Here is a 25,690-nt window from a genome sequence, read left to right as displayed (position 1 = left end):
TTGAGGTAATTAATATTAATTTTTATTTGATTACTGCGACGACGAAATATAAATGCATATAGAAAGTAATGCCACAGACTAACAGACCGGAAAATCAAATTGGATTCTTTAATCATTTTAACGGTCATTTCGAATATTCTTTTAGTTGGGACAGTACTCGCATATGTCATGATGGCGCCACGTTACCCTATCGAAAACATCCTGTCTGTCATCTAGACTGTGTTTATTTTTTTAATTTACCGACAAAGTTGCCATTCGTACAGAATCACCTGTAATGTATTGATTTGTATACGTCCATGCGATTTTCATGTAGGATACAGATTTAATAAATATTGCCAAAACTATATACAGAACAGTGCCTACTTCTCATTCAGTAATAGCCGTTCAACCGAGAAGGTTGTGTATAGAAGCGTACAGTTTAATAACGCTGGTTGGTTTACACGCGTTAAATACGACAACGGTTGAACTACAGGTAGAAACCTGTTGGCAGCAGCCGTTAAAACGTATAGTCGTGCTGCATAAGAGAGCCCTAGTGCTGGGCCAAGCTGGTGAAGGAAACAACAAAGGGCGTTTCCCAAACTCTACCCAGGCCGCAATATACAGCCACAAGTGCTGAGCAGGAGAGTGCAAAGGCACATCGAAGAGGAAGAGTGCAAAGGCACATAGAAGCAGGAGAGTGCAAAGGCACACCGGTGCGAAGGCACTTCGGTGCAGAAGCATATCGGTGCGGAGCACTAGGAAGAAGGAGACAAGACAACTCGGTCTTTCCACTGCCATACAACACGCAGGTATACACCGGTGACCTGCGCTGGTTACAGCTGGCGAAGACGAAAGCAAATCGGAATTCGAGTGGTGCTGGATGTCAGGTAGCAGTAGCATCACATCATATTCTATCGCTACAGTGAGCTTCAGCATTGTATCAACGTCCAGATACATCCAACAAGAACATCTAGAGCAACGAGGATCTACACGGCAGTGCAACGGAGATAGACAACAATTTCAAGGTAGAAGTTTTTTCTTTTCCTTTTGATTGAGTACTGTGTAGTGTTGGTTTCAAATTTTATTTTAAAGTTTAGTTAAAAATTTTAATGTAATGGATGAATCCATGGACGTAAATCCTAGCATGAATCCGATACCCCCACGAACGAAAAAATATCAGGAGAGCTCTTCTGGGCCTTGGATAGTCTTTTTTAGACGTATATCAAAGCCATTAAACATTTTTCAAATTAATAAAGGTTTGACATCACGATACTCTTCAATCAAAGAGATCATAAAAGTAAATAACGATAAAATTCGTGTTGTGGTAAATAATTTGAAACACGCGAATGATATTGTCTCTTCGGAACATTTCAATAAAGAGTATAAAGTTTACATACCCTCCAAAGATGTCGAAATTGACGGTGTTGTTACCGAAGCGAGTCTTTCGGTAGATGATTTACTCAAGCATGGTGTTGGTCGTTTCAAGAACTCTATGCTTGAGGGTGTGAAAATACTGGAGTGCAAACAACTGTACTCAGTAGTTCATGAAGAGGAAAAAAAGTTTATCGCCCATCAGACTCGTTTCGAGTGACATTTGCCGGGTCTGCGTTGCCGTCCCATGTCTATGTCGATAAAATTCGCCTCCCTGTTCGGCTTTTTGTTCCAAATGTAATGAATTGTACGAACTGCAAAAAATTCGGCCACACAGCTACTTACTGTAGTAATAAACCAAAATGTATTAAGTGTGAAGGGCCTCATAAAGATAATGATTGCAACAAGGAAATTGAAAAATGTATTTATTGTGGGAATAGTCCTCATGATGATATTTCAGTATGCACTGCATTTAAAGTGCACAAAGACAAAATTAAGCTTTCTTTAAAAGCACGGTCTAAGCGCACATATGCAGAAATGCTTAAAACGGTCATTGATGTCCCCCCTTTGGAAACCGAAAACGGGTTTTCAAATCTAGAGGAACCAGAGGACTCTGACTCTGACGAAAATAGTGAAGGTAATTCGTTTATCACTACCCAAGGGTCAGTTAAGAGAAAGAAGTCTTCCTCCAAATTACCAAAAAAGACACCTAAAATTTCATCTTCAAAAAAAGATCCCCGTATTAAACAAAAAAAGTCAAAACCTAAGACTGTGCCTCCTGGTTTGTCAAATTCACAAACCAATCCAGGATCTAGTACAGAAAAAGATAATAATCCAGTGGGCTCCATTTCACAGCCACCAACAGGATTACTGAAGTTTTCGGAAATTGTTGAATGGATTTTCTCAGCATTCAATATATCTGAACCCTTAAAGACCCTCATAATGGCATTCCTTCCAATAGCTAGAACCTTTTTGAAGCAGTTATCAGCTCAATGGCCAATTGTCTCAGGTTTTGTATCTTTTGATGGATAATTTATCAACCGTCGCAAATGATACAATCACTGTCCTGCAGTGGAATTGTCGAAGCATCATGCCAAAACTTGATTCATTTAAAATATTATTGCATAGTCAAAAATGTGATGTATTTGCTTTATGCGAAACATGGCTTACTTCAAACATAGCTTTAAATTTTAATGATTTTAACATTATACGTCTCGATAGAGACTCTCCGTATGGTGGAGTGCTTTTGGGAATTAAGAAATGCTATTTCTTTTATAGATTAAACATCCCTTCAACTTCTAGTATAGAAGTTGTTGCTTGCCAAATAAACATTAAAGGCAAAGATATTTGCATAGCTTCGGTTTATATTCCTCCAAAAGCACAAGTTGGACAGCAACAGCTTAATGAAATGGTTGAAGCCCTTCCTGCACCACGATTGATTCTGGGGGATTTAAATTCGCACGGTATTATGTGGGGTTCCGTTTACAATGATAGCAGATCATCTTTAATACAAAACATTTGTGACAATTTTAGCATGACGGTATTAAATATGGGTAGCATTACACGGATCCCAAGACCTCCTGCACGCCCAAGTGCATTAGATCTATCTCTTTGCTCAACATCAATTCGACTAGATTGCACCTGGAAAATACTGCCTGATTTACACGGTAGCGATCATTTACTAATCATCATCGCAATTAGCAGTAGCAATTGCATTGCTACTTCCGCTAGTATTCCATATGATTTGACAAAAAATATCGACTGGATTAAATACCAAAGTAGTATCTCTAGTATTTTGAATTCAATGGAAGAGCTCCCTCCACTTGAAGAATATGACTTCCTCATTTGTTCGATTCTGGAGGCAGCAGAACAATCCCAAACTAAACGCTTTCCTGGGCCAACGACTAACAGAAGGCCTCCCAACCCCTGGTGGGACAAAGAGTGCTCAGAGGCTAAACTCGCAAAACAAAATGCTTGCAAGACGTTTCTAAAACGGGGAGGAGGAACTCCTCAGAATTTTGAAAAACTTATGGTTTTAGAAACCAAGTACAAGAGCATACTTCGAGCCAAAAAATGTAGCTATTGGAGACATTTTGTCGAAGGTTTGTCAAGAGATACCTCAATGAGCACTCTTTGGAACACGGCCAGACGAATGAGGAATCGTACCGTGGGCAATGAGAGTGATGAATACTCGAACCGATGGATATTTGACTTTGCTAGGAAAGTTTGCCCAGATTCTGTTCCTACGCAGAGCATTATACGGGAATCTCCTCCAAATAATGGTTTTATTAATAACCCATTTTCAATGATGGAATTTTCTATAGCACTCTTGTCTTGTAACAATAACGCTCCAGGGTTGGACAGAATTAAATTCAACTTGGTGAAGAATCTGCCCAACCTCGCAAAAAGACGTTTGTTGGAATTGTTCAACAAGTTTCTTGAGCAAAATATTGTTCCACCTGACTGGAGACAAGTGAAAGTTATCGCCATTCAAAAACCGGGGAAACCAGCTTCCAATCACAACTCATATAGACCCATTGCGATGTTGTCCTGCATCAGAAAATTGTTCGAAAAAATTATTCTACGACGTCTCGAAACTTGGGTCGAGACGAACGGTTTGTTGTCAGATACTCAGTTTGGCTTCCGTAGAAATAAAGGGACGAATGATTGCCTTGCATTACTTTCGTCTGACATCCAAATTGCCTTCGCTCAAAAGCAACAAATGGCATCTGTATTTTTAGACATTAAAGGAGCATTTGATTCAGTTTCCATTGATGTTCTTTCAGACAAGCTTCACCAAAATGGACTCCCAGCGGTTATAAATAATTATTTGCACAACCTTTTGTCAGAGAAACACATGCATTTTTCACATGGCGATTTGGCAACACTCAGAAATAGTTACATGGGTCTCCCGCAAGGCTCATGCCTCAGTCCGCTCCTCTATAATTTTTACGTAAATGACATTGACAGCTGTCTAGTAACCCCATGTACACTAAGACAATTGGCAGATGATGGCGTGGTTTCAGTTACTGGACCCAAAGCTATTGATCTGCATAAACCATTGCAAGATACCTTAGATAACTTGTCCGATTGGGCTGTTCATCTTGGTATCGAATTCTCTGCGGAGAAAACAGAGTTAGTCGTCTTTTCAAGAAAGCATGATCCCGCGCAGCTTCAGCTCCATATGATGGGAAGAATGATCCAACAGGTTTTAACTTTTAAATACCTCGGGGTGTGGTTCGATTCCAAATGCACGTGGGGAGGACACATTAGGTTTCTGATAACAAAATGCCAACAAAGAGTAAATTTTCTTCGAACAATAACAGGATCTTGGTGGGGTGCTCATCCGGAAGATCTAATAAAATTGTATCAGACAACGATACTTTCAGTGATGGAATATGGATGCGTTTGCTTTCGTTCCGCTGCAAACTCTCATATTATCAAACTGGAGCGAATTCAGTATCGTTGTTTGCGAATTGCTTTAGGGTGCATGCATTCGACACATACAATGAGTCTTGAAGTTCTGGCGGGAGTTCTTCCATTAAAAGATCGATTTTGGGAGCTTTCATCACGCCTGCTAATAAGATGTGAGGTGCTGAATCCCATGGTAATTAATAATTTCGAACGACTAGTCGAGCTTCGATCTCAAACAAAATTCATGACAGTATATTTTAACCATATGTCACAGGAAATCAACCCTTCAAGATATATTCCTATCCGTGTCAGCCTCCTAAATGTCCCTGACTCAACTTTATTTTTCGATACATCCATGCAGCGCGAAGTGCGTGGAATCCCGGATCATCTACGTTCGACGGAAATCCCAAAAATATTTTCAAGTAAGTTCAGGCATATTGACTCTGAGAAAATGTTTTACACGGACGGATCGCGAATTGAAGAAGCGTCAGGGTTTGGTATGTTCAACAATAATGTTTCGGCCTCATTTAGGCTTCAAGAACCTGCATCTGTTTATATAGCAGAGCTAGCAGCAGTTCAATATAGTTTGAGTGTAATCGTCACATTAATTCCAAACCATTATTTCCTCTTCACAGATAGTCTGAGTGCAATTGAAGCCATTCGCTCAAACATGACTGGCAAGACTGAACCGTTTTTCCTGGGCAAAATAAAACAGTGCCTGAACGACATATTGAACAATAATTATCTAATCACTATAGTCTGGGTCCCGGCTCATTGCTCCATTCCTGGCAATGAAAGAGCCGATATTTTAGCCAAACGTGGTGCTATTGAGGGTGAAATTTATGAGAGACCAATTGCTTTCAACGAATTCTATAGCTCGTCTCGCCAAAGAACACTTGCCAGCTGGCAAGCTTCTTGGGATAAAGATGATCTGGGTCGGTGGATGCACTCAATTATTCCGAAAATATCGACAAAGGCATGGTTCAGGGGACTGGATGTGAGTAGAGATTTCATTCGTGTGATGTCTAGACTCATGTCCAATCACTACACGTTAGATGCACATCTCCTTCGAATTGGGCTCTCCGAGACTAATCATTGTGCTTGTGGCGAAGGTTATCGAGATATTGATCATGTCGTTTGGACATGCGTGGAGTATCGTGATGTCAGATCTCAACTAATAAATTCTTTGCGTACCCAAGGTAGACTATCCAATATCCCAGTTCGAGACATTCTTGCTTGTCGTGACCTTTCATACATGAAACTTATTTATCATTTCATAAAGAAAACTGGAGTTTCAATTTAATAAAGGCCCCTTTCAAGACTTAGTTCTGATCCCAGCTGCGTCCATGAGTTCAACCAATAGCTAAATTAGAATAAAAATAATGTAATGATACAAACAAACTCGAAACAGTTTATGAAATTATTAACAAAATGTCTGAAAATAACAGCTTATTTTATAATTTATAGAAGTTAATCGTTTGGTTCAAATAATATTTCCGAGTAGATTTCATAATTAATGACGAGTTACCTAAGATGATATTTAAGTAATAAGAGAATATGTTTTAATAAATGCAAAACGTTGTGACTATGTTAGAATTAAATTAGGATAAGAATATTATGTAAAAGTGATGCTACGGCGAAGAAAAACTTATGTAAACTGCCTTAAGAAATAAACGTATTTATGAAAAAAAAAGTGCCTACTTCTCATCCTCCAACGCAAAACAAAATCGAACCCGTTTTGTTAGAATATTTACTTGCTTCTGGCCTGCCGTCACTCAATTTCGGGTGAAAATTACCAACACAATCGAAAATAGTCTAGATGAATAACGTTGAGAAAATAAAATGGTTAATTTGTTGTGACGATTCATTTTCAAATATTATGATGAAATCAGGCATCCCTGCAAGCAGCTGATCGATGTTGACAAACGAAGGGGAACCAACTAGTCAAAAAACTTTTACACTACACAAGGGGTGTACCGATAGTAAATAGTTCGCGCAGTACAATATAGGTGGAACTAGTGCATCACGAAAACTTATTTTTATACGAATTTACTCATACTGTCATGTCTGTTAGTCTGTGGTAATGCTCCATTGACTGAATAGAATGAAAACGCCGATGAAGAGGATGAGGCGTAGAAAACGATCGTTTATCGTGTGAGGGATTACTTCATTTCCAAATTCAAACTTTTTCAATGTCCCACGAAAAAAAAATTATCACGGTAATGTGATTTACTTCATGCAAAATTGTCATTGCAAATACTGAATTGGATTGCAAAAAATAGCATGTGGACTGATACACAGATGGCGTTGATAACTAAATTTCCGTATTATTTTCCATGAGTATTAACCCTCGAAATATACCTGGCAACATTTCATGACATTCTGATGTTACCTCCGCGGGGTACAATGATAATTGATATATTCGCAAAACAATGGATTCGAAACAATTTCGTGTGTTGGTTTATTGTTGCTTTTTGAAGGAAAAAACCTTCAGCAAGCGCTGTCAAATCGTTAGGGAAAGTTTTAATAACTTCACCTTTTTAACGATTTCCCATTAAAACGGGCAAATTGATTAAAAAAATTGTAGTAGAAGTGGAAGAAAAAGTTTTTACTTTGAGGTGGTAGTGTTGATTTACACTAAAAAACCTAACCTTACCCAATTTCACACACTTCTGAAGATTTTCTATGTTTAATCGTAGTTTACACTAAAAAAGTATTAGTAATTATTTTGAAATCGATTTTCTTCTACTCCGAGTTTGTTTTCATTGCCACGTTGCAAATCACTACTGCGGATATGAAAATTTTCGGAAGAATCCTCCTTTTCTTGGTTCGATTTTTCATTGGCAAGTGTCGCTACCGGTAATTCAGCTTTGCGACATGTGCCAATAAAATTGAGACTTTTTTTTGGGTATAAACTACCATAACCTTTTTAATTTGTAAACAGTTATGTCGAGTTAATATAGACTTAAATGTGGCAACCCTGCACGCTATACAAAATTGAACAAAGCACCTTGTGTACTAGGCGGTAGTGTTTTCTTCTTCCGTACCAGCACGTACCGGTTTTGCATCATTTTGTATGACAGCTTGAAAGTTTTGACACTGACCGCCCTATAATTTCGGAATCGGGAGTCGGATCTGGATGAAATTACACAGTATCTGAGGTCTCTCAGATACTGTGTAATTTCATTCAGATCCGACTCCCTGAGAGCTTTAATTTGAATAATGATTTGTGAAGATCGGTTTAACCGTAGCTGAGAAATCGAAGTGAGTTCCGTTTTTGGAGCTTTTCTTCACTATTATCGGTGTTTTCGGTTTAGTTTTAAAAAAATTTGCATCTCGGTTCACCCTCACTTGTGTAAAAATACTCATGAAAATGAAAATTTTTTACTTATTGCAATACGTTTAATACCGGAACCGGAGCTGGAAATCTTATATGGATCAACTAGTTTGTAAAAATCTGTTCAAAAATTTGCGAGAAAATTGAGTGCGCATTTTCTCTCAGATTAGCAGAGAAAAAGAATACGTTTTGTTACGTGATTTATACCATTATATATCCGGAACCGCAAGTGAAAGCCACTTGATTTTCAAATTTGATTCACAACCCAAAAGTAGCTTTTAAACGAGCCTAAACTTGTTTGAATAGGATGATCTATCTTCGAGAAAATTGTGCGGTAGGCAGTGATGGCATTATCATTCTCAAAAAATAAAAAATCAGCCACTATCCTCGATAATAATCGTCGGTGATACTGGTCTACAAAATCATCATCGATCATGATAACGAAAATCGTTCGGTTTTCTGAGAATGATATGAGGTAGCGAAACTTGGTAGAGCGCCCTTATACTTCCACTGTGCTGGTTTGAACGCTTTTTTGTGTTCGTTTCTGCGCTCCTGTTACTTCTCTGTATGAAATTCAGGTAAATAGTGTCAATATATTTGAAACTACTGCATGAAACATACTTTGTGATGTTATTATTATTGTTTTTAATCACAGCATGGCGAATTAGAATTAGATTGAGATTAGCTTCCAATACATCACTCGCCATATTGAATATCACCATTTTCAGTGAAAATCGCTGCATGGCTGAGAACGTGCAAATGATTTTAAATGATTATCGTTTCATTATCACGTGTGAGTTTATAGAACATCACTATAGTGATATTGAGCGGGATGAGTTTTTGTCCATACTCTTTTCGAGTGATTTATGATCATCGTTGATTTTGCAGGCAGTGATAATCGATGCCTAAAATCGTGCGGTGATTTTTGATAATTTGGTATTTTCACAACACTGGCGGAGAGAAAAATCTACAAAAAGCGAACACACACAGACATTTTCCGATCTCATCGAGCTGAATCGAATGGTTTATAACACTAGGGAGCTCCTAAGCTCCGATCAAAAGACGATTTCTTCATCAATATTATTACTTTTCTATTAGGAAAGGCAAGAGTACAGCACAAACTTAACAATTGCTTCTAAAGTGCTACAGGAACTCTTCTTCATCAAAAGTAATCATTTGTGCATTGAAACGTGCTCATATTGACACTGAAGATGCTTGACGCTTCGGTCGGTCAAATGAGGTAATAACAGCGACAACCGTAAAAAAGTCCACTAAATCGTTTTGGAATCCCGTAAATCAAAACCATGTGAGATAGCTGACATCTTAAATATATCATACGCCAATTTCTACACTATTTTGCATGAACATTTGTCGTTGTGGATGCTGTCAATGTGGATGCCGCGTCACCCAGACAACGCGCCGTGTCACAAGTGGCTTGTTACCATGCCGGGATAACATGAATTGGGCCTCGAATTGCAACCGCACCAAGGGTGAGTCTCTTAACACAAACGGGTTTGAGCCTGCAAGAACCGAAATCATAAACTGTGGTTCTTGTTTGTGCATCAGAACAAATACGAAAGTGCGTATTGCGCCTCAGAGAGGGAACTAATGTGCTCTAGGTGTCATTTGGAAGAATTAAATGTCTGATTGGTTCCTGAAACAAACGCTTATTATGAGACAAAAGATAAAAGAAAGGTATTGGAATGTTAGAGAAGTGCTGGCCTGGCCACACCCGCGTTTTTTCTCACAGTTGTTTCAGTTTCTTCTTAAGAAGACGACCTATTCCACAAATTTACGATCAACATAAAAAATAACCATAAAACCCAGAATCACGTACAACATATTATGATGATTTCGCTTTTCAGTGCTGTGAATCCTTGAGCCGCACCTTTACGTGCTACATCAAACAATATATGAGAGAGTACAAGAATGCATTGCATTGCATCACAAATCCACCGATCATCCAAAAAACCGGGTGACCAGTAAGTCACCAAACAGGACACTGAAACTGAAACTAGTTTCCAAAAGACGTGACCCGAAGTTGTACAATGAGGTTCTTAGGAAACACGAAGGATGCATCCTTATGGATTATAAAACTATGGGTTTATCTATCTTTTATTTATCTGGTTCTATACGCTTTTGATCTGGCAAGGTATTTGCTACTGCGGATAACATATGATGCGTTTTGCGACAAACAAGACTATGTGTGATTGTCTGTAACCCACAACCGGATAGGTGGGGTATTGAAAGACGAAAGAACTTCGGAAAAAGCGATCAGCAATTACAAATGGAATCCCATTTTCACTGTCCTTTACATATTGTCCTAACATTCATACACACTTAAATTTTTTTGCTGAATTTTGGTGATATTTGCACAGCCGAGTGCTGGGCAAACGTCTCGGCTGAATGTATAATTACACATACAAACTTTAACTCAACAATAGTTCACTCTTACCAGCCGCTACCTAATTGTCGGTCAAAACCTACCCAAAATCAAGTAAAGTGCATCTCCCCTATTTTAGTTAACCAGTGATGACCTCCAAATTTAGGTAAATGTAAGTTTACCCAAAGTGTTATGCCATGGCAAAGCACGCTACCCATTTTTTTACGATCAAGTCAAAGTTTGAGTAGATAACGACCTAATTTTGGGTATCTTATAGAAGAGCTCGACAATGAGTGATTTCTCCTCAAAAAATAGGTTAACTCGATTTTCAGTGCACGGCCGAACCTGTAAACGACCAGAAAAGAATACATAAAAAGTGGATCCTTAGATTTTTTATCCACCCACACCGTAGGCCACTGAATATCATTCGTTCATTCTTTCGAGAAATATCGAAATGTTTTCACTCACCCAAATTGTATTTTTCCCATTCCTGAAGAAATGGCTTTGTCACTATTCGAAATCTCGGCAAACGCATTTGCTGATTTCAGTATATTTATAATCTACTGGCATTCTCAGCAAATTATCATTTCAAAAATCGCCTTTAATCTACACGCTTACTTGTTGCTGCTCAGTTGCACAAAATGGTGTTTTACCAAAATTGGGTAGAACCCTATCAAACTGATTGATATGATGTCTGATGAAAGTGTCACTGACTTTAAGTGGAATCCATCGCGTATCGGTCAAATTATTTTGTTATAAAATTTATCAACTTATAGGTCAATATGATTTAAAAAAAAAATAAAGTAGAAAAAACCCAGTTTTACAAAAACCATTCGTACTCAAAAGTTGAGCGTTATATAAAGAAATCAGTGACACTTTTATCAGACATTGTGTCAATCCATTTGATAGGGTTCTACCCAATTTTGTATAAAACACCATTTTGTGCAACTGAGTAGCCACAAGTAAGAATAAATATATATTGACATTTCTGTATAAAATGTTCACAACGACGAATGTAACAATAAGAGATTCTCTTTGTTTACTTTCTCATTCGATTATTGCGAAACATTCCTACTTTTTTCGGTAATTTCTTCAGTGCAGATTCAAAGATGATAGCTTTAGTTATTATTATCGGTGAATAATTGGTGTGTTGTTACATTCGTCGTTTTGAACATTTCATACAGATTTAATAGCCGAGAGCTGTGATACCAGATCTGCAGATTTGTCTGTAAATCTGCATATTTCGTACATAGTGCTGCAGACATATTTTGTTGTGCAGACTTTTGTAAATCGAGTTTTTCGTAGGCTTTCGTCAAAATTTACAGACTTTTGAAACTTTTTACTTGCTAACTGGAGAATTTTTTTTTGAATACAGACTTTTGCAACCCTGTCTGAAGATTTTTACCTGGTATCTCTGGCCGATCTCTGAAATCTTTACCTAGAATCTCTGGCCGAGAACAAATTACAGTGGAAACCAGCGGAATTGTATTCAAACGAGAAATATGAACAATACGAACTTCAATATAAATGACGCATTTTATTTCAGATTACAAAAACAAAATACTAAAAAGCAATAAAGCATCTTTTTTCTCCCGTTCATCGCCATAAAAATCAAAGCCTACTACATAAATCGAAAACATTTTGTTCAAACGAAATGTGTTGATTGACTTGTCAACCGTGCGGTGGAAATTAACGGCCGTTAAAATGTTTCGTTTCTTGCAGCTAAACAAAGTAAACACACCGCACAGGCTGTCAACTTTTAACGACCCGATTGCAAGTCGTTCGAAGGATTTTCAACGTACGCAAACTCGAAATTTATGACTTCTTCCTCATTCCTGCACGATCGCTAACACCACGAATACGGCACTGAGAGGATGGATTGCGGTTTGCAGAAGAGCAGATAGTATTTCCACTTGGAAAATTGTGTTCGAGTTAAGTGTAGTAACGGGTGGAAAATTGATCACAGTGGCGATCGATATTCCTCACTAGAGATGGGCAATTCGCTCCTGAGCTGTTCCAGTGAATCGAATCATGGTAGTGAGCTGACAGCTCACAGCTCTTTTCAAAAGAACCGCAGCTCACGAGCTCACTTATTTGCTACCCAGTTCACTGCATTATGACTAAGGGAACACGCTACGAGCTGATCGGATCTTCGGCTCTTTAAGAGATTCAATGTAGTCGACATCAATTAAAGATAAATTAATTCGCATTGCATTCATTGCATCATAACAAATTAATGATTCAATTTCGATCATGCATATGAAAGAAAACCGGTGCATAAGAAAAGCGGCGCACAAATTGAACCTTAAGTTCAAACTAAAAGAGCTGATGAGCTGATACATCGAATCGATTCACTTTGGTGAGCTGATCGGTTCGGATCTGTTCACCAAAATGAGCTGTTTTGCACGCCTCTATTCCTCACTGAAAAGTTCTGAGCAAAGTACCGAAGGTTCTAACAATTTCTTCAAATTTGCGTCAATCTTTTCAAAACGTGTGAAACGAAATGGTGGCTTACAATTGCTAAATAACAATCTCACTGGACTGAACAAGCCAGTTTCTGCGTAACGATTGAATCCATCTGCTCTTTTCGCAAGTCAATCCAAATTCACAAAGCAAATCCATTTGTCATCGGAAGCGATTTATCAATTTTGTTAGTTGTAGTAAATTTATGATCCATACTCAATCTACGCGCATATCAACCCTTCTACGAGTCCGTTTATAATTAAACCGACGATGAAACCCGTCAAATTATTTTTCGGTATGCGTTAGCATTAGAATGAAAAATTATTACGCTGAGTTGAAAATTAGAGAAAGTAAACAAGTCCCCGAAGCGCTGCGAGCTCTACACCGTCATCAGCGCCGGAATTCAACCGTCGCATAGTGCGAATAACATCGCTTAGTAATTTATTGCTCTAGCTCGCGAAAAACAGTAATATAGTAGGATAGTAACAGTTCGAGGAAGCAAAGGCAAGTGCAAACTTATAATTTATTACTTTGTTTTAGCGAGCTTTACTATGAGTGTTATAAATAATGCTAAACTTTGTTCGAGTGGAGTTGTAACAGTTTCCTCTTTTCCCAGTGCTGCTAAATGAGACTTGTCCAAAATTAAATTTCAAATTAGGCTACCAGTATTTCTTTTTGGTTGATAATCGAATTGTACGGCAAGATATTTTCGAAACATGGTGCGATGTTCGATTACGTTTTATTTGTTAGTAAACCGCACAGACAAAACGCAAACGGCATTTTGGTTCCGCTGAACACAGCACGCTGTCATGTTTATCCCGCACAATATCTCCCGGCAGATGGAAAACATTACAAAGTAGATAAAATCTTGGAATGGGGTCACTAGGTATTATAGTGTCAGGCGAAAAATATCGCCACTCGAAATAGCAACAACAAAAATTAGATGTGTGCTAGAGCAAATGGGTTGATAGCACGACGTTATAAAAAAAATATCTTACACATGTCGTCGCCGACCGATTGGCGAACAACCTTTGGCTACAATTCATCGCAAATTTGCTTACGCGCGCATTTTTGTTTGGACTCTCGGGAAGTTTACTAGGTAGTTTATACTGTTGGGAAGTGTAATTATCTTGCGGTTGCGAATATTGATTGACAAGCGTCAGACATTTGAAACCGCTTTCGTTCAATAGACAACACACAACTCTGATGCGGATTATTCAAATGTGATTTAAATATAAGCTTCGACTTTGAATGACGTTGTGAAGAAGATGAAGTTTTTTTATTTATTAAACGATCCGTACAATTTAAACAAGAATTTCAGGTTTCGTTGTTCGTTTGAGTCATGCTTTTTGAGGTATACTCCTAGGTTCTTTTTTTACGAATTTCTATTCATATGTAACGAATGAATTGAAAAAAATCATTGAATCTAAAACCTATATTATTTTGAAAGATACAAAAGTGATGATTGACACCCGTTTATATTGTGGTACGTAATTTTGAGACGATGACGGAAACATACATCAGAGGATGTAAGTATATCGAGAGAGCATATGAAACTGCTTTACTATTGCATATTCCTTCGTTTTGTGAAAAAGTTGTGAAACATTCACAACTAATACACATTTATTGATGCAATTTACTCCAACGATTGCTTTGCAGGTATGTAATCCACTAGCCAATGAACTGAGCAGGGTTGTTTTAAAAAAATCAAAACAAAAACGCGCGAAATCTGTGCGAAGCTGATAAACAAAACGCGTGAAACCCACAAAAAACTCGCGATATTCGAGCGAAACTCTTAGTACGGTTTTGCAGAATTTTCGCGCTTTTTTGCCGTCAACAGTATTTTTCACCATATGATTCCAAACCCGGAACTCGATTCTAGATAAATTACAATCTTCCATTTATTTATTTAGGAGTAAGGGAAAAGTCCACTGGAGCTGCGATTCTGTCAATATCCATCTCCAACAGGCATAAACCCTTTTCATCTTTTGTATCAACAGATTAAGTACATCCAAATAATACATACTAAGTTTGTAAAAACCGGTCGAACCGTCTTCGAAGTGAAGTAATTTACGATTTAGGATTTACAACTACTATTTCCGGACCCGGGAATCGAAATGAGTTTTTTTTTTGGAAATTAACTAACAAGATCTGCCAATTAGAAGATTTCACCAAAGTCGGAGCCAGACAAACTTCTGGGACGTCATACCTGACTCTGAGAAAAGTGAGTACACAAAAATGTTACATACACACATACACACGCATAGACAATGGTCGATCTCGACGAACTTATTCGAATGGAACGTGTAATTAAGCCCACCGGGCCTCGGTTCAACAGTCGGTTTTCACAGTGGTTGCATTCTCTTCCTATATAAGAAAGACAAAAAGGTTTCGATCTTTGAACAAACATTTTTGAATTAGTTCTGACTCCTACTGCATCCATTAGATCATCCAATAGCAAAATTTTTCATAAAAATGATGTACTGATAAAAAAAAATCGAAATAGGTTATGAAATCAACAACAAAATGTATAAAAATTTCAGCTTATTTTATAATTTGTAGCAGTTAATCGTTCTGTTCAAATAATATGATATTTTAAAAATTAGAGGAATATGTTTTATTAAACTCAAACCGTTGTGCCCATATTAGTACTATTAGATTAGGATAAGAAATCTGTGTAAAAGTGATGCTACGGCGAAGAAAAACTTATGTGAATTACCTTAAGAAATAAATTTATTTACGAAAAAAAAGCAGTTTTGAAACACAAAAGCTCGACAAATATTATCGGGCTAGTGCTCCTGCAGATTACACAGTGAAGTAGTGATTTGGAAAGAAGCCCACGGTTACAAAAATCAATATCAAAAACCCGGCGAAAAACAGCATTCTGGTATAAATAAACGATAAATTAATAATAATTATCAATATCAAAATTAAATGCAATGGCACTGGATAACCGGAAAATGAGGGTACCACAAGGATTAGTGCTGAGCGAATATATCATAGTTTTAGCAATATTCTGCGGATGAAAAAGATATCCGCCACTGGATGCCGCACAAGCATACTCAGGATTAAAAAGACGAACGCGAGCACACTTCGGAACCATGTTCGGCTATGCTGATACTGATTCCGTTGGTAACTGTTGACGAAGCCTAGATCCATTATTATACGCCAGAGAACTGAATGACTACCCGACAATAGACTGAAATCGGCACGACGAATTTACGAAACACTTATTCTTACACACAAAAATAGTAAGACAGAACAAAATCAAGTGCAGAATTGTTTACCTGCAGAGGGTACGAATTACAATAATTTCAATGGAAGAAAATATCAAAAAGTTCTTCAATTATTTATTTACTAATGTAAAAGTCAACTGCGCAGTCTTGAATGAATGAAACGTGTCAATTTTGACATTTTATACCGACTCAGTTGGTAACTTGAAAATTCAATGTAGCTCACTGCATCAATTCCTTACTTTCTCGTGAAACTCGTGAAGATTCAGAAAAACTCGAAAACAAAGTGTTTCGGACTAACATTCCTTCCATGCATCAGTAGTACAAAGATTCGAATGCCAAGTAGTGTAGCTCCTTCATTGCCTTCGCTCTTGGTAGTAAGCAAGTTTGAACGAAAAGAATTATAAATGGAGTAAAGTATTAAAAATTAAAACTGAAGGGGGAAACAATTAATTTATTTGTATTCTGTGATTGATATTTCAGCTATCTGGTTTGTCTTTCATCTATTATCTTGAGCCAATTCGAATGTTTACATGAACCTCATTTGAAGGCCGCTCTCACACTATTGAAAGAGATATTTTGTTACTTCAAGAGACCAACTGACGGTGGTTCAACTGAGCCTTGATTGAAGAGAAACGAGTGATGAACTGAATGCTGCCCGTTCGGGCCGTCAGCAAACATTGTGTGTGTCAGAGAGTGAAGTTAACTGCATTAGAGAGATCGTCAATGTGTTCCACATTCAGTTTCAATTGAATTGAATGAAGTTTTACAGCACTGGTACACAGGCTCAGAAAAAACGAAATTTACGCTTGATGTTAATTCAAGCAATGCCGTTATTTCTTCGATGAGACAATGTTACATTTATTGAAATGTAAAAATAAATTTTGCGTCTGTATCGATGCAAGCTTCAGCAGATTGAACTGTGAAGTTAATGATATGACTAGAGTTACCTCCTCGGATGCATCTCTCGCCCGGCAGAAACTTCATTCAAGAAAGATCTTGAATTTGCTGAAAATAGTTCATATAACTTTCCGGCTTATCAAATCACGCATTACTTGCGTTTTTATACCTGATGCTGAAGACGTTACGGAGTACTGATTCCATCTTATTATACACCGCTTTTGTTAGGAGTGTATGCAACTAACAATGGATTTAATAACCAGAACGTTAACGATGCGTGGGAGATGCGCATTGTTTTATCTAAGTTAATCAATTCTTTGGTTACCAACAAATGTTTCAGCTGATGAGGCTCTCGAATTGTGGGATCTGATACCCCATTGGAACATTGACCGTATACTTCAATCCATACGTGACGAGGGGAATAGCAAAACTGCTAACAAGTATGTTATATTTATTATATTCTATGTTTTCAGAAGATCAACAATAACCCTAATTAAACATTTCTTTGGACATCATAATGTCTTGATAAAAATTATATTTTGCTTAAGCCATATAATCCTTCCAATAAGCATAGTTTTTATGTCTTTAAGCATGGAGCGTCATATTTTTTTTTACTGAATACCAAAAAAATCTTGCATAATCTCAGCAAACCATCGCGACGCTTCTTTTATGTGCATCTATTAGATGTAATTTTTTTTAATATTTTTTTCGACATATGTTGAATGATTTGCTGCAATTTTTTGGTCGATCACGAAGTGCAACTACGGGCAGTTTATTTCAGCTCTGCTCAATAAGAACCGGAATTTATTTAGAACCACGAATATTATAACAAAATGGTGAATACTTAACCGAAATCAGACAATCCGAAACATGGCAATTTTATTTATGTTCTTGTAAAAGTATTGAAATTCGTTTACCTCAACCTAATGAAAAACAATTAGCGCGAAGTCCGCGCCACTCCCTCAAAACTAGATCAGAAAACGCGCCAAATCCGCGAAAACCGCGAAATCAGCGAGAATCGCGAATGTCGAGCGACCGTAGCAACCCTAACTGAAAGTTTTTGAAAATCTGTTCATCGCCAATATCGCCTTTGAAGGTGGACCTGCACTAGGTCGACTCAAGCAATCCGCGCTCTCCGGAATCGACTTTTTTTTCTTCTTCGGTTATGGCTATGCTGCACTTGCACACAGCTTCATGTGCAGCTCAGCCATAGCCAAAGCAGAGAAAAAGTCGGTGCCGGAAAGCTCGGATCGGTCGGATCGGCCTAGTGCGAAGCAACTTTACCGTCGGTACATTTCCCAGTCTCGAGAAAGAAACTTTTCTGACGCCCCTCGGTTCAACGTAAAAATCTCTAAAATCATAATAAATAATATGAATATTTTCAACATTTAAAATACATTCCTTTGGGACTCGTTATAATTAAAATTGAATAATGTTATAGTTATAATTTAATGACCACTAAAAAAATTACTAACTTGTTCACAGCCTTCCGGTATAGACCCAAAACGAGCAAAAAAGAAATAAAAAACAATAACACCTTTATGTTGTTCAGCCGGAATCTAACTCAGGGACTTGTTGTTTGCTGCACGTCGGCTGATGTAATCCGACAGTGATATTGCGGCATTTGTTGTATCACGAACAAATGTTTTGAAATGATACGTACATCGTAGATAAAAGCAAATCCTGTGCACAATAAAATTTCCGTTAGTATAGGCGTGCTTCGTGATGAGCCCCACAGTTCACTATAGACACAGAAGGCTCGCAACTTAGAGTCGGATTAGTGTCCGATTATGGATGGATTGGGGATTGAAAATACGATCGTGCCACTGCGTGATACGAAGAGTCACTGTTTCACGTTTTGGTTAATGCGAGCTCATGAATTTGGTTTGAGTATATTTTTATCACAGCTCATATTAGCTTCGATTAACCTACATCTGCGTGAGAGTGCTCATTGCTATAACAAACTTGACATTGAACATCGTAAACACACAGCTCCACATGGGAAGCCTGTAACACATCAACCGCTCAGCCACTAAACACTTTAAAGGATTGCCCAATCCACACGCATGAAGTAATGCGTTTAAGCAGTGAATGTACACCGATTCCAAGCACCCGATCTCCCCCACCGGCAACGTTTCGGTCGTATGGTCAAAAATCAACACAGTTCGTGGTGTTATTTATTACAAAAGGCAGCTGTTATTTTACTGTCCATTCGGATCTTGCTCTCAGCGATGATGGATCTGTTCCGTGTGTAGTATGGCATTCAATGCGCACGTCATCAACGGACGGAAAGTCTTCGGTCTTGTGAGTATCGGCTGAAATTCCGTCGGATTGTTTAGTGCTCCTCGGCGACTTCACGGCCATCCGGAGCGGTGGGTTCATTCACGCTTGCTCCGTTGTCGAAAAGGGCATTTGCTTTCGCACTAACTACTTTCCGGCAAGATGTTCGGCGCGGGTGGTGACGAGGGATATCAAACATAAACAAGATAGTAAGTAAGTGGGCAACATTTTTGGCATGATTCACGATCAGTGAATTAATTTAGTTAGGGTGAGCCGGACTAAAGCAGCAAAAAATAAAATTTTGAAGACTCATTCTGTCCAAGGACTGGTTGTTGATATCGTTGACTATTTTGAATATGTAGATGCGGCCAATAATGATCTCTGGCGCCGTCACTAATTTGTTGCATGAGCGTGGCCAGTTTATCATGGAGAGCAGGGGCAGGTTGAAATTTTGTTTCCAGTGTCTTTTATATTGTTAAGCTACAATGAAATGCTGAAAACCTCGCAGTTCCCATTGGAAACTCTTCAAATCACGCAATGTTTTTAACAGACACTTTAAACTTTTCCACTTGAACGGTCATTATGAAGTATTCAAATAAAATTTGTTACTGTGCCCGAGAAAGGGGGGCACCTTATTTAATAACAGTATGAAATATATTTTCATGAGACTGTTATGAAAGAAGAGAAAGGCATTATCACACCACTAGGTGGATTAAGATGGGTTTTTGCAGTGTAAAATTAAAATACAAAATTGTTTTTGATCCATTGTGCTGAAAACGACAAAAGTGGCGTCCCTTTTAGCACAATAACTCACAAACTAATGAATAGAATATCATGATATTTCAACAGCTGTCTTTGAAAAGTTAGTATTAACTGAAAAAAGGCGATTGTGATAAAACTAGCACCATCTATTTGTTAGGCCCGCTTAGATTCGATTTTGCGAAGAAATGTGCTTATGTGCTTAATGTAAGGCCATTTCACAGTGATTTCGGTTTTCAATCGCTTCATTAAGGAGTGTAGTTAGCAACATTCAAACAGTTATTACTCTGAAATGGCTTAATTTTATTGCAGCGTGTTCTGCGGTGACATGTTTGTTTACATGTCAATAACAGCTGCGCAATCGATTGGTTTCGGTACGGTTTATCGTTTCAATGATGAGTCGAATTGATCCGGAAACGCGAAAGAAAATGGTGTCACGTACAACGAAATTGCAAAACGGGTGAAAGTGCAGCACACCAGTTTCAAAAATATTATCGAGAAGTTCGGTAAGACCCTTTCCATGAAGGATTCGCCCCGATCCGGTATGAAAACGGGTCCCAGCCAGCCCGGCCGGGACTTAAAAGTGGTTTAGTACATCAAGAAAAACCCATCGGCGTCGACGCGGGATTTTGCCAAGCAGTTCAACACCAGCATCGGGATGATTCAACGGATCAAAGTTCGGAACTCTCTGAAAACGTACAAGAAACTAAAGGTGCCGAAAAAGTCACTGGTACAACAAGTTCAGGCCAAACCAAGAGCGCGAAAACTGTATAACCGGATTCTACAGAATAAAGATGGATGCATCGACGACGAAGCCTACGCCAAGGAAGACTCTCGAGCGCTGCCCGGACCGCAATATTATACGAAATCGGTGTACCAGGACCTGGACGACGCTGACACCACGGTGGCGATGAAAAAGTTTGGGCAGAAGGTGTTGGTCTGGCAAGCAATTTGTACCTGTGGTTTGCGGTCGTCGATTTTCTTCACGAAGGGCACAATTAACGCCAAGGTGTACGAGGAAGAAGGTTTGAAGAAGAGAAAGCTGCCACTGTACAGAAAGCATAAGGCTCCTCCTCTCATCTGGCTGGATTTGGCTTCAGCCCACTACGCCAACTCCGTTCTACAGTGGCTGTCAAAAAATAATGAACAATTCGTGGAAAAGGACATCAACCCACCGTACTGCCCGGATCTTCGGTCAATTGAAAGGTATTGGGCAATTGTCAAGCGGCATTTTCGGAAGGAAGGTACAGTGTCCCAAAACATGCAGGAGTTCAAAAAAACTGGACAGCTGCCACCAGGAAAGTCACAAAGTCACAAGTCCAAAGTGCGAGCGTTTCACAGAAACTCTTCAATATAATCAGTGAAATGCATAAAAATGTAATTTTTCTACAATATATCGAAAACTGATGTCAAAATATGATTTTTTTTCGCTTTTTTATTCAATGATCAATGTTGCTAACTACTTTTCGATACATTCCTTAATGCATGCTAATATTATTTTCTGATTTGAGGTAGTCCCCCAAAAGTATACTATTGCCGATACCAGAAACCTGGTATTGTGATCTTCAGTCTACTGTCGGGTAATCATTCTGTTCTCTGGCGTATAAAAATAGATTCAGCCAAACATGTACTCGAAGTGCGCTTGCGTTCGTCTTTCTTGCCCTATGTAAGTATGTGCGAAATACAGCGGCAGGATATCTTTCTGCAGAATCTTGCTAAACTAATACTTGCTCGCGTACTTTCTCTTTCCGGTCGTCCAGTACAATTTTATGTATTATTTTTATTGTTATTTATTTTACCCTGGTTTCATCCTCTCTTTTATGTGGTTTTGACTCTGTTCTGCTACCTACGACCTACCGCTTCGTAAGACCTACATACCTACGCACGCAACGCATCGTAATGCCAAAAACTTATGCAGAGCAACACATTTCACGTTCCGTAACGCCTGTAACTTACAAAAAGCAACTACGAAACGATACTTACAAAACGTAACGCCTAAAACTTGCTAAAACATCGTACACATCGTAACGTTTGTAACTTACAAACGAGTAACGCTTCGTAATGCTCCGTAACGCCTATAACTTATAAAAGAGTAACACTTGTAACGCTTCGTAACACTTGTAACGCTTCGTAACGCTTATAACTTACAAATAACCTTTCTATATGAAAAAGGCAAAAAGTAATGTATGTAGAGCTTCGTAACGCCTATAAATCACAAAAAGTAATGCAAGTAACGCATCGTAACGCCTTCAACTTACATAAAAGTAACGCTTCGTGATGCTCCGTAACGCCTATAACTTATAAATAAGTAATACATGTAACGCTTCGTAACGCCTCTAACTTACTAAAAGATAACGCATGTAATGCTTCGTAACGTCTTTAACTCACGAAAAAGTAACGCATGTAACGCTTCGTAACGCCTATAACTTACCAAAAAGTAACGCATGTAACGCTTCGTAACGCCTATAACTTACCAAAAAGTAACGCATGTAATGCTTCGTAACGCCAACAACTTGCTAAAAAATAACGCAACGCGATTCAAAACGCTATAACTTACAAAAAATATCGTTTCGTTACGCTTATAACTTACTAAAAGTAACGCATTTAACCTCTCAACTTACATAGAAGTAACTCTTCGTAACGCTCCCTAACACCAATAACTTATAAAAAAGTAACACATGTATCGCTTCGTAACGCCTATATCTTACGAAAAAAATAACGCAAGTGACGCTTCGTAACACCTCCAACATACTAAAAAGTAACGCGTGTAACGCCTTTAACTCACGAAAAAATAACGCCTGTAACGCTTCGTAAAACATATGACTCACAAAAATGTAACGCATGTAACGCTTCGTAACGCCTATAACTGACAAAAAAGTAACGCATATAACGCTTTGTAACACCTAAAGCTTAAAAAAGGAACGCATGTAATGTCAATGATTCACAAAAAAGAAACGCATATAACTTACAAAACTGTAACGTTTGTAACACTTTCTGTTATTTACTAAAAAGTAACGCATGTAAAACTTCATAACGCATATAACTTACAAGAGGCGACGTATATAACACTTCGCCTAATGTTTCTCAAACTTTTATTTCGTTTTTTCTCTGGGTACGTGACTGTTCCCAAACACATTTTTTCATCCGTCAACAGTCGTATGAATACTGCAACTATCACCAATAACAGGAATATTTAAATCATTGACACAGAAAGGTTTGTACTTCGCAATCTAACTCTGAATGCGGCACCCAATATTGACCTTGTGGCTCTGGAATGAATAGCGATAAAATGAATGTCAAATATACTCTAATGGGTTTGATAAAAACGAACAAACTTGCGCTGTCTTTCCGCTGCGTTGTTTACCGTAGGTTTAGCTCAATTGCGCCCTTGGCAGTTAAGTACAGGGTGATTTTTTAAGAGCTTGAGAACTTTTTTAAACAATAAAACGCATAAAATTTGCAAAATCTCATCGGTTCTTTATTTTAAACGTTAGATTGGTACATGACATTTACTTTTTGAAGATAATTTCATTTAAATGTTGACCGCGGCTGCGTCTTAGGTGGTCCATTCGGAAAGTCCGCTTTTTTATCGACAAATTTTGTTCAGCGATGAGGCTCATTTCTGGTTGAATGGCTACGTAAATAAGCAAAATTGCCGCATTTGGAGTGAAGAGCAACCAGAAGCCGTTCAAGAACTGCCCATGCATCCCGAAAAATGCACTGTTTGGTGTGGTTTGTACGCTGGTGGAATCATTGGACCGTATTTTTTCAAAGATGCTGTTGGACGCAACGTTACAGTGAATGGCGATCGCTATCGTTCGATGCTAACAAACTTTTTGTTGCCAAAAATAGAAGAACTGAACTTGGTTGACATGTGGTTTCAACAAGATGGCGCTACATGCCACACAGCTCGCGATTCTATGGCCATTTTGAGGGAAAACTTCGGAGAACAATTCATCTCAAGAAATGGACCGGTAAGTTGGCCACCAAGATTCATGCGATTCATGCGATTTGACGCCTTTAGACTATTTTTTGTGGGGCTACGTCAAGTCTAAAGTCTACAGAAATAAGCCAGTAACTATTCCAGCTTTGGAAGACAACATTTCCGAAGAAATTCGGGCTATTCCGGCCGAAATACTCGAAAAAGTTGCCCAAAATTGGACTTTCCGAATGGACCACCTAAGACGCAGCCGCGGTCAACATTTAAATGAAATTATCTTCAAAAAGTAAATGTCATGTACCAATCTAACGTTTAAAATAAAGAACCGATGAGATTTTGCAAATTTTATGCGTTTTATTGTTTAAAAAAGTTCTCAAGCTCTTAAAAAATCACCTGTTATTACCTGTATTTGACCGGACATTAGACACTGCCGAAGGATTGAAGTGCAAATAAGCAGCAGGCCAAGGCGTGGTTCAGGTCCGCATTCGCGTAACGATGCGTCTCATTGTGCCAAGTTTGATTAACTATCAAGTAGGCGTAGATTGCTGTTTTCTTTGCATTTTTTAAAAGTTGATTTAGAATGTGTTATTTTCTATCCTGTGCAATAGACTCTGCCTTTGAGCCTCTCGTATATGAGCAAACTGTACCGGGTTGCCAGCATACATTTTATTATTTTGATGAGAAGTTTTATCACATTAATCTATTGTATGAGTTGGACATTACATGGATTCCAATGATTCACAAAGATTGAATGTCTGTATGTTTGGCAGCCTTCAAAGCCGAGATATTCGATGGACAAGTAGAGGTATGCATTTCCGAGCGTTTCTATTTTCAGCAGTTCTTCAGTCAGAAAAAAATACAACACGAGCGCTAAACTCAATGAATCATTCTGAAAGTTTCACAGAATATTCTCAATTAATTTTCGAAGACCATTGTCAGGTGGGTTTTTCTATATTCTGCACCGTTTCCAAGAAAATTTAATTTGAAACGGGAAAATAGCAAAAAACCTACCACTTTACGGTACTGTCCTCAGCCCTTCAGAGGACACTGGCCTTAAGCATCGAAACCGTTTGTAATAAATCCCGAAATAGTAGCGGAGATCCATGCGAAGATGGCCAAGGGGCGAAAATGGCCTCTCGCAATAATTCGAACACTAAATGTCTAAGTGCAATAGTGTTGATTTTTTCGGCTAAAGTAAAATTTTCTAGTTCCAAAATTTTAGGATTGTAGAATATATACCCGGGAAAATCATATTTAGTGAGTGGTTTTAGTTAGTTAAGATGCGCTGAATCGAGTGGCACTAGTGGTTTTAATGAAAAAGTCATTTTTGTTCGTGTTATGACTTCGCAAAATCGAATCTAAGCGGGCCTAAGAAATAGATGGTGCTAGTTTTATCACAATCACCTTGTTTTCAGTTAATATTAACTTTTCAAAGACAGCTCAGAAACAACAATAAAACGTTGGTCTGCTGACTTCAAGCGTGGTCGTAGAAACTTCGATGATGCAGAACGCAGTGGACGTGGTGGAAACATAAGAAAACTTAAAAAATCCACAAAATCGTTTTGAATTATCGAAAACTGAAGCTGCGTGAGTTAGTTGACATCGTAAAGATAACAAAAGAACGAGTTGAC

General features: G+C 38.3%; 1 protein-coding gene across 6 annotated transcripts in view; it reads right to left on the bottom strand.

Annotated features, from left to right (window-relative positions):
• Positions 1–25,690, bottom strand: part of LOC131439151 (sestrin homolog) — a 119,225-nt gene that overhangs the window by 28,579 nt on the left and 64,956 nt on the right. The window lies entirely within an intron of this gene.

The sequence above is a fragment of the Malaya genurostris genome, chromosome 3, assembly GCF_030247185.1.
Source record: "Malaya genurostris strain Urasoe2022 chromosome 3, Malgen_1.1, whole genome shotgun sequence".
In the NCBI taxonomy this organism is placed as follows: Eukaryota; Metazoa; Arthropoda; class Insecta; order Diptera; family Culicidae; genus Malaya; species Malaya genurostris.
Note: the sequence above shows the minus strand (reverse complement) of the source record. Positions and strands in the feature narration are given on the sequence as shown.